The sequence below is a fragment of the Pteropus vampyrus genome, unplaced genomic scaffold, assembly GCF_000151845.1.
Source record: "Pteropus vampyrus isolate Shadow unplaced genomic scaffold, Pvam_2.0 Scaffold2, whole genome shotgun sequence".
Taxonomy (NCBI): Eukaryota; Metazoa; Chordata; class Mammalia; order Chiroptera; family Pteropodidae; genus Pteropus; species Pteropus vampyrus.
The window spans coordinates 30401827-30416885 of NW_011888783.1; the positions used below are offsets into that span (position 1 = coordinate 30401827).

Here is a 15059-nt window from a genome sequence, read left to right on the forward strand (position 1 = left end):
ATAAGAGATAAAAGAAGGGAGGGAGAGGCATTCTGAAGTGAATGAAAAGCATAAAGAAAGAAAACAGGTATTAGGATGTGAAAAGGCATGTAACTTCTAGGGAGAAGAAACTTGCCAGTGTGGCTGAATTGTGGGAATGTGGAGCTCTGTGATAGCTTACAAAACAAGAATGGGAACAAAGCTTAAAGCACCTTGTATGTCTGATCAGCAGAGTGACATCTGTCCTAATTTATTTTCTATTTTCTTTCTCCTTCAGGAAGAAAACCTGGGCTGTTTTGCAAAAGATCAATTAGAACGAGGGGAGAGAGAAATCAAGAAATTTAACTTCAGATTGGAGAAAGTCAACTGCTGGGAAATAGGTTGAGGGCAATCTTAACTTCTGAAATACTATTATGTCCTTCGTCATGTTTGTGTTTAAGAATTTCCCGCACAATTCTTACTTCGTTTCCATTTAATACACTCTAATAAGAAGTAGACATCATAAGTGAGAAATTAAAACAGCAATCCTTGTACCTAAGAAAATCAACACCTTTCCGTTCCCAAATTATTCCTATTAATTATAGGGTAAATTAAATTTCCAGGTTATTGCTCAGTCTCTTCTCTGCTTTATTTCATAAATCTTTATTGAGTAGAGAGTAAGTAGATTTCTTTTTAAGGAGCTATCTTGACTCTTTGACTCTATCTATATGACACTAAACAAACCAGAGGACAATGCTATAAATTTTCTGTGTCAATGAGTAACCACAGCAAATGAAATTAATTTTATCCAAGTTTATATTCTTCAATAAGCTTTTCTTTACATTTATTCTAAAATCAATAAAAATGTGTCAACATTTAAACATATTTTAAAGAATAATATCTGCTTTAAATACTTCATGTTTATAACAGATATAAATATTTACAATTTAAAACAAAGTCTTTTTATTACTCAGAAAATCTATGAAGCATATTTTAATCATGGAACTAGATAAAGCTGTGACTCTAGAATAATCATATTGGGAGATATGTTTTAATTACTTATTATTTTGTATTATTCTATTATGTGTAAAAATGTTTGTATCTCTTCTTTGGGTAGTCTACAAGAAAGAGCACAATAGTGGGAGAATGTATCTCCAGAAACTAGCATAAAAAATAAATAAGAGAAATTTTAAAAAGTATATATACTTCCAACAATTGATTTATTTCCTGTTTCTAAATACTTAATGCTAAGTCAACATTGAATTTAATACTAAATTCTAAAGAAGGCTAAAATTCTAGAAATACTTTTCAAGAACAAAGTAAGTGATCTGACTAATGATAAGATAAACCAAGTTCTCTGATGCTTAAAATATTTAAATGTTTAGAAGAATATTTTATCTATAGTGTATTTAACTAGGATGAGGTTGGCCTGACATTTTAATAAATTGCTTTATCTAAAAACTGGATTTTAACTGTATCTTAGAAATTTAACTGACTCAAAGAATCAAAAATGTAATAAAAAGAAGAAAAGCTCCATGATGCCATTACCTTAACCAATCAGCCTTTCTAATATCATACAGGCTAGCTGATCTAAGCTAGCTAATACAGCATCCCAAATCCTTCCAGCTACAGTTGAAAGTTCAAAGTCAGTGCCACATATTTTGCTTTGTGATAAAAAGTATGCAACATGGTAGGTAACTCTCCTGTAGGGGACTGAAATCAACACCAAAAGGTATGTGACATGGTAGGTAACTCTCCTGTAGGGGACTGAAATCAACACCAAAAGTAAGGGCCACATTTCAAAAGTGAATTTGCCTTAAGGAAGGTGCCACATAAGCAATTTATTAGAGTCCATTCCTCATTTTTCCTAGAAAGCCTTTATTGTGCAGAGAAAAACATAATGTTCAGCTTCTACTGATCAATACATCCAATGGCAATTATTTATTGGAACATGGGAGGCCGTGTCCTCATAGTTAAGTCTTGGTTAAGTCTCAGTGTCTCTTGGAAGTTTTATGTTTTATTCTCAGCAATCTTATCATAATACTTGAAGTTTCTCTTTCAGATTTTCTGTGCTTTCCTCAGGACAATAATCTCATTCCACAATGAAAGGAAGTAGAATGTATTGATCTTGGTCATAAGTTGGTCATGGAACCTGGTCAAGGAAGGAGTAAGGGAGAATGAGGAATCCAAGACAATTCTGAGTGATTGGGAGGGTGGTGATACTATTAACAAGAGAGCACGTATAAAGAAAGTAGTAAATAATAAAGTAAGATTCTATTTTACTTTGAAACTTATGGCTAGGTGGTTTGCTAACCTTAATGAGAGCATTTTTGACACAGTGATGAGAAGAAATTCAAATTTCAGGAGAATTAAAATGAGCAAATGGTGAGATGTGTAACAGAGATACAATAGGACTTTTGTAAATGTTTGACAATAAAGGGGAAACCAAAAATAAAGTTATATCTTGAGAAGGAAAAGGGAAGACGTTTTCTAGGGCAGAGAAATATGCCTGGATTTAAAGGTTCTAGGAAAATGAAGGGAAAGTTCAAACTAGAGTAAATTCAAATGAAAGTAACATCACTTTCTTGAGTAAAAAGAGAATGAAGGCAAGGGAAAAACATTGAGATGCTGAACTAGAAAGAGATGCTCAGAGCAGATAAACTTTTTCTTCTCATGAAATAGCAGCCAAGGCAATTTGCACAAAGCAAGTGGCCTCTTGACCAAGGTGGAGGTTGTTTCACAGAGTTGCAATTGAGAGCAATAATAAAATCACACCCACCAAAAAATATATATATACATACATATATATATGTATATATATAAAAAGAATCCTGAGAAGCGTGAGAGCCTGCCTATAATTTAATAGAATTATTTACATTTATATTTCCAAAATACAGTATTAGAATGAGATTACAAATTCTAATTGGTTCCTCCATTTCTGAATGTTTATCTTTATAATAAAATTTTAAATACTGTATCAGGATTAAGATTTCTGAAGCTATCTTGTGCCATCTTTGTAAATTTTTTCTTTATAATAAACCGAAATGTTCCCCTCTGTATCTCTGGTGCTAATCTATCTTGAAAAACCTACTACCTCACTAGGAATCCATGCAAAAAAGCTGTCACATCTTTTCTTACTTTCAAGACTCAAAACTAAATTGTTTTGTTAAATGATTTCTAATGTCATAGAATTTTTTTCATCATTATTGAGAGAAAAATATTTATTTCACCTTAAGAGAACTGCAGATATATTTAGAAATAACTCTTAACTCAAATAATAATATGAATTATTACAAATAAAGACCCGTTTCTTGACTTTCTTTTTGTTTTGTACATATTTATATAAAAATTATTTTGTTCTTATAGAAATCTATTCAATCAATTTAGATGAATACATATTAGAATTTCTGAAGATATAGTTTCATGAAGATAATGTGGAAGCAAAGAATCAGGAAAAAGTTTTATAAAAGAGCTTGAGAAAAATATGCAATTGTTTTTATTATTTGGGATTTAAATCTTGATGATTAAATAGATTGCATATTCTTCTCCTTTGAGTAATTTGCTCCTTGGGTGGGGTTGGAATGCTTTAGAACACAAATGGGTATTTCTTGTCCTCATTGCATTTCTCCAGAAGATAAGAAAATGATTGGAAAATTACTTTTTATGGTTGATACCCCAGCTTTATCAGCTTTTCCTCAATGTTGCAGAGAAGGTCCACATTGTTTACCACCACTTCCTCTACTGTGAGTGTCTATATTAATTCAAAAAAAAAAATTTCTTCGTCAAGTTATACTCCTCATGCCATGTCTAGAAAAGGTTAATTTACTTAAATAATATGATACTGTTATTCTTTGTAGATTGCTTTTAGACCATTTCCATTCATCAGTTATTGATATACATGATAAAACTTAGGAATATTCTAATATGTTATAGGACTGTTTATCTTTGAGATGTAATGTTACTCAGAAAATAACACTCAGAAAATAACACTCAGAAAATACAAATAAAACTGTGTATACTAATTCTTTTTTATAATATTAGCTTTGAAATTATTGCAACTGGTTTAAAAAAAAAACTACAAAACTATCTACTGGTTGAGTCAATAAAATCGTTTATACCCAGTATTCAGTCTATTTTCTATATTAAAGTTAATCTAAATATTAATGAAAATTGCGACAGAGAGAATTGCCTTAGTTTCTGACAAGATTATAGACTGCAAAAGGAAATTTACAATCACTTGTCATAGCCTCATCCAGTTCAGAATCCAGATACCCTCTGTCTTGTCAAGGATTTTACCTTAGGCCATCTATACCCTTCCCACCTGCCACATTTGCAGTAGGAATCTTCAGAACAGATTTATTAATCCTTCAATAGCTTCCACACTGGTATAGTCTACACTGAATATCTAAAATGTTTAGAACACTTTGAAAAAATTAACCATTACTATAGTGAATTTTCTCTCCTTTCTTTCCCCTTGTCAAGTAGGGAGGGGGGAGTAAATGACGAATCTTATATTTTATGCTTCTCCCTTCAAATAAAGATCAAACCAGTATACCCAGAAACTTTAAGCTCTTTCTAGAAGAATATTATGGTTGTGATTTACTTTTTGTTTCAGAAATACAAACTTAACCTGAATATTTTCCTTCTTTAGAATACTGGGAATTTAACCCATATTTAAGTGTTTATGATTAATTCTAAATAATATGTTATAGAAATTGAAATCATTTTCATGTTTCTCTATATTTCATCTCCACTGTTCTTATCAAAGGTCTTTTTAAATGTATCCTACTCAAAGTTAAGATTCTTAAATTCCACATAGCAGTTACAACTTTAGTTTCTCTTACATTTTTATGTTGTGTTAATAAAAATATTATTAATTCTTCCAATTGTAAATTGTAAAATGACCTAAGATACTTACTGTGTGCTAAAAATAGCTCTAAGTTCTTTGTGTAAATTATTGCTTTAATTCTCAGAACAACCCTAGGCAGTACTGCTATTGTCTTTATTGTATTTTTTACAGATGGAAAATTGTGGTACGGAGTACACATGTGACTTGATGATAAAGATACAAATTTTAAGTGGTGTAGCTCTTAAAACCATAGACACTATTGGTTTTCTATAAGGTAGGAACTTCTAGGATCAGGGCCAAAACTTTATTCCCAAATCAGGCTAATAGTCTGTCTTTTTGTAAAATTTATTCTTACACATAGTGGTTCTGGAATAGAAGATTTTGATAAGTCTGTTAGAGAAAGATCAACTTTGAAGTAAGATAAAATGGGTTAAAGTCTTATTTTCATAATTAGCTTTTATGGTTGAATTTGAATGTTTTTTTTTTTTATTTCTCTGATCTCATTTTATCGCTATTGTGAGGATTTAAATAGTTACGTTTATAAAGTGACTAGCATAAAACCTGGCTTATAGTAGATTTCCTGTTTTTCTTACAAGAAGAAGCAAATGATCTATTTTCTCTGCTATTCCTTATAGGTGAAACCTGAAAGGATAAATGACTAATACTCTTTTATCTAAGCTGAAAAATAACTGAGCATTTTGTATACTGATTTGCAATAGTTAAGTATGTTATTTCTCTGTCTGTGAATTCATTAGCTTTTGCCACAATAGATGAACTCTACCCCTCTGATCCACAGTGTTTTATTCTTCCTTTTGAGGAGTGAGCATTTTACTTTACATGTTTTACTAGAACCACACATGAGAGGGGAAGAAATACTCTTCATCATTTCACAAATCACTCCTTGCCAAATAATATTTCGTAAAAGTTTGTTTTTCCTCTGTGAAGAAAGTGGCAGGATCAGATTCCATGTGCTTGGTGAAATGCTTAAATAAACATATTTAAAACTGGAGATTGCGTCTATTGATGAAGCACTCCTGTGAATATTTCCTTAAAACCTGAATTACATTTTTTTTTCTTAACTCATTTGCTTTTTCAGATATACCGTAAAGAAAAGTATGGAACTTTTGAGAATAGAGCAAGATCTTACTGGACACTAGCAATATATTTTGAGTATTAATACACGTGACCAGTTTGAAGGAAGATGATATCTGCTTTTATATGGACTCGGCTTCTTGTGTCAGTTTAAGATACTAAGGCTACAATGCAATATGCTGAAAGTTATTAACAATAAGCTTCAATATAAGGAAGGTACTTGCTATTTAATTAATATGACAGAAGATTCAGGTAAAGCCAAATTTACTGAAAGTAAAAAGAGATAAATGGAAAGATATGTCAGTTAAAAGGTGAATGACTTTTATTTAATAATTTCTAAAATATTTGTAGAAAGTGAGATGTGTCTGGAAAGGAAATGCTGCTTTACCAAACATTTCTATATTGTTCCAATTTATTCAAGTATCTATATGCATTTTGGAAGTATTTGAATGGTATGTTAAACTCAAGTTAGTTATGTGTTAATAATGTAAATGATTGTCCAAAAGAGATATTAGGGAGACACAGGAAGAGGAAAGATGTTACACTTGCCTCATATGGTATTCTTGTTTCTATCACTTACATAATTTTCAAAACAAGTCCAAAATCATTGAATGATTTAAATAACATATATACTTAGTAAGAGAAAACTGAGTATAAGCAAATTAAAAGAGATCTAAAGATTATTTCCTTTTCTGATAAATTTATATACTAGTTCAATACTTAAGAGCTGACACTAAGACAGATTATAAGAGTTTAATGGCATTATCAGTTATTTACTATAACCATGTTTGCTTTGTATAAGACAAATTCCTAAAACTCTGAATTCTAAAGTTCACTACCATTTATGACATATTAAAATGAGTTGTTTTAAGCCAGTATCTTTTCCTTCCATATTTTATTTTACATTTCATTCACCCAGTTTCACTGTCTGGGCGATGATCATCTATGTAATATATGTTAGGAATTTTCACTTGAAGGACCATGTATCTTTAAATGTCTTCTTTTTATTCATCCTAGTTCTAACACATGTAATTTCCCCTTTAATTTGACATCATTTAACGGCACATTACACGTCAATGATGTGATCTGTGAATATTTACAATGTTCATGTCATTTTTATTTTCTAATCCAATTTAAGTAGCTCTGCTTTTTATGACATCATGAATTCTTCAGTCTTTTTGGTCTTTTTGGGACTAATTATTCCATTAGATCCTTTGAAGTAGCTCTGTGTTGTCAGTCATTTCTTCCCTTTTGATCATAAGACCTTTGCTGCCCTCCTTTGCATGTTCAATCAGTCTTTAGGTCTATGCAACCAGGCTAAGAAGCAGGTGCAGTCCTTATCCTTGCAAACTGCTATTCACAACCATTTCTGTCCCACAGACATTTTGCAGGTAAATCTTCCTATTGTAAAGTCATGGCTTCTAAAGTTCTTATCTACTGAAAACAAATTTGGAGATATTTAAAAAATAGTATTTATAATAATCACAAATGGTTTGTATAAATTGCTTCTACTTGCTAAGACAGATTAAAAAAGAAACAAAAAAAAACCCCAAAAAAACAATAACTATGTGTAAGAAAAATAACCAGAAAAAAAGCAAACTAAATTTATTTGTCACACTATTGCATGACACATAGTCTATTCATTGTTAAATGCTGGTTTTGGCATAATTACAAAAATGTCTTAGATTTAACTTTTGAAAAAAATCTAGTCTTTCCTACTACTTTCTATATCCATTTGTCCAATAACATATGAAAGATTCTAGATGTGATTAATGTTAAACAACATAAAGGCAAAAGAAAATTTGGAGTGATCAAAGTAGGACTTTGTCTTTAAACCTCTTGTTTACTAGGAAGTTTTAACATTTCCTCTGTGATGCTAAGAAGCTCTGCTGTCTGTTGCTGCCCTCTGTAGTGATGAAGAAGAGAGCACAAGATCAGCTTTGTTAAATGCAATAGAACTTGACTCTAAATATTTTTTTTCCAGAATGCAAAATGCAGCCAAGTTGAGGTTCACATATTCTCTGAAAATTAAAAGCCAATAGAAGTATTTCTGAATTCAAAGCATTCTTCCGCTAGTAGTAGACACTGAGAACATAACCGAACCGTCTTTTTAGATATATATTTTTTTAAATGGCAATATGATTAATTTAGTAGGATAGAAAATACCACTAAGAATATTTATATATAAACTAAATTTAAATAATTTATTCTTAAAAGTACACTTATCATTTAAAATTTTATATCAATCAAATGGATAGCAATGACTAAGAATGGTCCAAAATTTTGGCCTTTTTAAGTCAAACAGTCTTAAAGTTAGCCATTTATTCTCCATAATGTCCTTATCTATCAAATGGGTATAATTATTATAAAGGTAAACTTTATAAGAAATGTGGTTCATAAACTATCAAGTCCTACTTAAATAATAAGCATTTTTATTTTCGTATCTAGATTTAGTCTAATTTAACTATGAAACAGTTAAAATTTGTGTGTTCCTTCTCATTTACACCTAGATATTGATCCCACTGCCTCCTCTGGGAATAGGATTAGAGAGGATTAGTCCAAGTGACAGGTAGTTGTTGAACTCAAGAGGAACTTAATAAGACCTGGGAAGTATTTTTAAACAGAGACAATAGAAATGTGTCCTCTTGAAAAGAAGGCTGGCAGAAGCTAGACAGGGCTTAGGGCACTAGCTAAGTGGGCTAAGCTCACGATAAGGAATTCTCGACAGAAAAATTGAGATCCATGCCCCTAATATAAGAATAAGGCCATCTTTGCTAAAGTTAGGATCAGAGCAGTGTACAGTGGTTCTTTAGAAGTACAGCTGATTTCAGACATCATCGAAAATAGTACTTTTAAAATTTTTTCTTTCATATTTTAAAGTTAACAGATGTGAGTTAGAATACCAGCTTTGCCATTTACTGGCTGCGTGGCCATGCCATAGCCAGGTTTTTCAGTTTCTCTGAGCTTCAGTTTCCTCATTTATAAAATTGGGAATAATCATGAAATAATATTGGTGAAACTCCTGATCTAAAATCTATTAGTAAAATGGTAGAGATTTAATAAAAGTTCATTGATTCTAAGTCTGGTTAGGATGAGAGCAAAATTTAGATAAATCATCCGGTAGGTAATGTCAATGCCTTTATTTAAGAGGGGCTAACAGGCACCAAGCAAGTCTTCTAAATTCCGAAATTATACAACACATGTGATCCTTTGTTCTATATATTTCCTCTGTAAAGAACTGTAAAACTCATTTCAGGAGGTTGACATGTGATTAGGGCTCCCCTCTTGTGCCATACCTTCTATGAGTCACTTGTCATGTTCATGCTCATAAAGGTTTATATTTCAGTTTTCAAAGATATCATTCCTGAGACTTAGTTCTGCCTAAGTCTGACTGTTGCTGTGACTGTGGTTTGTGGAGGTAGTTCTAAGTGCTCAGTATTAAAAACCAATTTTCCTAAAGGATATGTGGCATAATTAATTTCGACTATTTTCTTTTTCTTTTGAGGCATTGCCACTAGATATTTTTAGAGATCACATTTAACCCTTTAATGCATGCTAGGGAAACATTTGCAAATGAAATTTACAAATGAATAATTATCCAATGGACCATGTATACTTTTTCTTCCTTTTGGCTTAAAAAAGAAGTGGCCAATTCTAGTAACTCGCTTCCTTCCGCATAGCCACCGCTTAAGGGGTTGGGTGAAGAAATATTGTTTTTTTGTTTGTTTTTTTTTGATAAAGTGTCTATGCACTGGCTTTCTTAAGTTGTCTTGATTTTCTTTTGTGAACAAAAGACAATATTAAAGAATAAATATTTAAACTTTCATAAGTAGAAGTAACTGTTATCATTATTATTTTTTTTAAAATACTGTTCAAAGTAAACTTTGGATCTGACGAAATAAGCATATAGGCCCTGGAGCCAGAATTTGGATTTGAATCCCAAATTTGCTACTTCCTAGCTGTTGGACCTAGGCAAATTTCTGCATCTTTCTGTGCTTCAGTTTTCTCTACTTTAAATGGAACAAATACAGTTCTCACACCACTTTGTGGTGAGGAGTAAACAAGTTAATACATCTGAAGCATCTACCTATATTTACAGGTTTGCATGGAACCCATATAATACAATGTAAACCCAAGATTTAGAGTCAGTTACAGTAAAACAAAACAATATGTAGGCTTTAAAAATTGTTCTCCAATTAGATATGTTTTTCTTAGAATAATTATAATAATGATATTTATTATGCAAAGTCTATAACATGATAATGTTAATTAGAAATTCCCAAAGTTCTTCAAGAAAAAAATAAGTCAGGGACTACAGGCAACACTCTCCACCTCTTCACGTTCAGGGTTGTTCCTTGGCTGGCAGGTTATTCTTCAAACAGGGAGCATCTTCGTTTTTTAGGTGCATTTGATAAAATGCAAATCATATGTGTTTCAAAGTCTTGTGCATGTTACATTATTGGTGACTGGATGCTTGTAAAAAGCGAAGGTAGTCATTGCTAGCTGGCCTCCTTGGAGATGCCTCCTATTTTTTTAGTGCCCTCTTTTGTAGTGTGCAATTTAATCAATGTTTTAACTGTGAGTCAAAAGTACATATTTTATGAATTCTCCTTAAAGGTTTATGATATTTTTTACTACTAATATACAAAATGACCATTTTATGTCTCTAATGATTGTGTCTCAATAGCCCAATACAATTACTAATAGAGAACTACATGGTTTGAAATGAGCTCTAATATAATTATTTCTATCCCTGGATTGTGAGTAATTCAATCTTCAGTGCTGATGTACTCGGTTAAACATGGTGGATTTACATACCTACAGTCTTAGGTATGTATCTAAAGAGGCCAACCAGTATCATGAATAATAATCACTTAATTTTGCTATTTATCTAGTGAAAATTTGGATTCTGAAAGTCTTATATGATTTTTCACAGGTGCTCAATATTAATGAAGAATAAGAAATTCACATGAATTACTTAGGTTTAGAGGTAATTGAAACTGAGTCTGCCAAAAGTAGAAATGGAACTTCATAGTTTGTATTTAAAATTTATTCTTTTCTAAATGAATTTAATGGAAAAAAAAACTATTTCTCAAAAAATTCTCACAAGCAACTAATGTTTGTTCTTTACTGTACTGATATTTGTAGTATGTTATATATTCTTGCTAAGGTAAGTACAATAATAAATACTACAAACAATTTTTACAAAAATAATGATGATATGCTTTGAGCTTGTTTAAAGAGTTATTCTGCGGTTCAAGTTTATGTAGCTTTCTACTCATTTTATACTGCTTTATAATTTCAAGAATTTAAAATATTAAACTAACTGCCATTAAAGGAAACAGTTGGACTGACTGCTATGATTATACATTTGTTTAGCGCCAAGGTGACTAAACCCCAAGGGCTAAAGCAAACATAGAATGAATTATGAAGAGTATTAATTGAGGTTTTGCTACCAAAAAGCATTTATTCAGTAAGTATAGCCCATAGTACTTATAGATCCAACTGGCTTAGAATATTTTTTCCACTCTCTTGTATGGTTCCCGAAATGTCTATAATTAGAGATATTCCTCTGGGTTCAGACATTATCACAATTGTTATCCAGAAGGTTAAACCGTTACTGCTTATTGGCCTAGGAACACATACGATCGTATCAAATACATAGCTTCAACAATACTTTGAAAGAAAAAAAAATAGTAAATTAGAATGGGAAAACCTCAGTTCATGGATTATTCTTGAAAGGGTAATTTTAGGTGGCATAAACAATGTAGGGTTTAGCTCTGATATATAAAATTATTATAATTTTAATTTCCTGCCTTTGAGCCCAAGTATTCTTTTTTTTTTTTTAATGGAAAAAAAAAGAAGAGTATTTTACAGAAAAAAAAAATCAGTGGAGATATTTCTTAACCTAAAACAAAAATTTATGAGTTATTTTGGAATTGGTGAGATTCTTATACCATCTTTATGTTTTCAAATTTATTTATATATTTTTCTCCTACTATAACTTATTGCCTAATTTTGAAAGCTTTTGTATTTTAGAAAATAACTACTTTCATGAGTCCTGAATTAATATTTTATTCGTGATCAGGGACTGAATAAACCACACATGTACTATTTTAGGTGTTTTATTTTCTCCCAAAAGAAATCATTGATGTGCTCAGGTCTGGTTTTCCTTGCGATCAATGACATATTTATGAAATAGTATGAACAATAGAAATAGAGTTCATTAACAAATTAGGCTACACATTACCTTTTAATTTTAAATTTATTTTCAAAAAGAATGCTCATTTCTATATCTCACTTTTATACTCTTTGTGGTTGGTACTCTTTATTTTAATTAAGTGATTTACTAAATATTTATTACCTATATTTCGAGAACTGGCTATGTAGAAGCTCATTACTAGGATGGGGTTACTCAGAGATAAATAAAATATGGCTTCTTTTTTTAAAACACTTTCACTTTAAAGGAAGAGACACTTAGTACACAAATAAGAGTAGAGAGTAATTGAAATAAAAAGATGAGGCTCTTTAATAAGGTTAAGGCCATATTTTAAATGGAAACTCTGGAACATTGATTGTAATGTAGGCTGTCCAACTGTTTTCCAGAAAATACTATGAAAATGTAGAAGGGACCATTTTTAAAATAAACAAAAACAACCAAACATAAAAGCACTTATTTTTATTATAAAAATATACATTATTTTTTCCAAAAATAAAACAAAATTAAGAAAAATAAAACACTATAAATTCAATAATATTTGTTTTTCTAGGTAGACATATATAGATTTTCCCTCAAAATGAAATTGTACAAAAAGAGAAAAACTGTTGTGCAACCTACATTTTAATTTAATATACCATAGACTGCTTTCTACAGTAATAAATTAATCTTGTATGACACTGGCACATTCATCATTTGTTTATTCCTCTAATAAAATAATACTTACAGAGAAATTATATTGTAGGCACAGTTTGTCCAAAGATACAATGTATATATCAAAGATATGTGCTGCTGTTGGTATAAAATCATAGTACTTGAAGAAGGCAAGGGAAAAATAGATCTTTTAATCACCTCTCTAGTCATCGTTGAGGAGATTAACTACTTGGATAACAGATATGTTCAGTGAACTGCAAGACCAAGATACTGAGAGTTAAGTTTTCTCTACTTACAAAACAGAAGATGATGTCTATTTATTATAGACATTCATGAGATTATACAATAACTACAATAAAAACCTTAAAGGTAGAACAAGAAAGTATACAGATATAGGTTTAAGTCCTGGCTGTAGCACCCAAAGCTATGTGACCTTGGGCAAGACCGTTACTGAGAATTGATTGAAGATATTCTACTGAATTCTGGCCAGGCCCTAGAAGGTCAAATATTCCAGGGCAGGTAAAGAACATTCTGTCTTTCTGTCTACACATTATTCTGATGATTTCAAACAGGAAAGTATAATTGAAATGCTGGTGAAACTTATAAAAAAAGTACATTATTTCTCATTAAAGTTATGTTTTCAATTTATAGCAGTTGCAATTTTTATAGTGATCTATCAGTCATCTATTTATCCTATCCAACTATCTATTATCTACCATCTATTGAATCAACATTAAAATTTTTGTCTTAGATAAAGGGATGTAGATTTTAAATACATTGCAGAGAGAAAGAGACAGAAAGGGAGGGATTTATTCTTTTTATAAATATAAGAGTAAATACGTATTAAAAGATGTATAAATATACGTATATACATGTTTATGTGTTTACCTGATCCCAGTTCTGAATTTTTTCCTGTTCAAGTCTTTTTACTTTCTTGTCATTTTTTCTTTACCTAACCAAATACTAATGCACCAGAAAGCTCTTTAACTGGCAGAGGTTATACTCTCCAATTTGTGAGATTGGTCCATATGTATACAAAACTAAAGAGAAACAGAGGGCTCTCCACTTAAAATTAGTGCTCAAAACAGAGACTAATTAGGTTTAGAAGAAACTCAGTTAAAGTTGTTATGTTACTACACTATTAGAATTAAGAGATTTCCCAAGCGATAACAGATAATTTGCCATTTAGCCTGTAATGAGGTTTGAAATAAAGATGCTCAACAAGATATCAGCAGTAACTAGAAAGGCATTTCTTAGAAGGTTCGCCCAGTGTGCATTTATTTCTTTATCCTTATAAAAGAGACAAATTGTCTAATGCAATGTACTCTCAGTAGTCATCATTAGTGCCCCCCAAAAGATTTCTATTGACCCTAACCATCTCTACTATTTCCTCTGCCTGGCTTTTTCTAGTTTTCCGCTGAGCTATTCTGTCATAAACCATCTGGGTCAGACGTGGTGAGATAGTACAGAGACATAGAAATCATAACTTTCAGTGTTGTAGTAATTGCATTTTTACTTGAAATAATCCAGAGAAATAGGATGCAATTTTTAAATGCATATGCAAATCATGTGCAAATTATATGCTAATACATGTGTGGCTACCTAACTATTACATATAACTGAATGGAACCCTTGGGAAAATCTTATTGGAGATCATTGGTCTAATGAAAATTGCTGCTGCTCACTAATTATAGTGACATGTGTGCTGCTGTATTGCCCCTTAGTGGTGAGGGGGATGACAGAGGTTAGTTGAAGTTAGAGGACTGACTGACAGAATTATGTCTGTGATCATAAAAGTAAATAGCAAACTATGTCTATTCTCTAAAATCCAATTTTTATGACTTTACATCTAAATTAAAATGCGATATTGGATAACTACTGACAGTGTGTTGAGGAAAATAGGAATCTAAGAGACAGAAAACACATATTATCACTTGAATGAGTCGGTTTAAGCTTGCTTTTCTATATATTTTTTTCAAACATTTTTTATTTTTTACCAGTGAGATAACTCACAGGATATATACATATTATAGAAATGTACCCTATATATTTAGAGAAGTAATTCCACATTTACATTCCAAAAATAAACCAAGAGCTAAAAGGATTTGATAATTCTTTGATACAGGCAAATCCAAGCTCTACTATGTTCAGTCTGTATGACCTTGGGCAACTCTCCTAACATCTTTGAGTCTCTAGTTACTTAACTATAGAAATATGATAACAGTACACATGTCTTCGAGTAGTTAAAGGATTATATGAAATACTATTTTACAGAGACTGAGATGTGAA

General features: G+C 31.2%; 1 long non-coding RNA gene across 1 annotated transcript in view; it reads left to right on the top strand.

The window, feature by feature from the left end:
- Window positions 1–692, top strand: part of LOC111739019 — a 134634-nt gene extending 133942 nt beyond the window's left edge. Inside the window, exon 4 of the long non-coding RNA XR_002780060.1 lies at window positions 257–692. This is a non-coding gene — a long non-coding RNA (uncharacterized LOC111739019). The remainder of the gene's footprint in view (window positions 1–256) is intronic.
- Window positions 693–15059: the final 14367 nt, after the last annotated feature.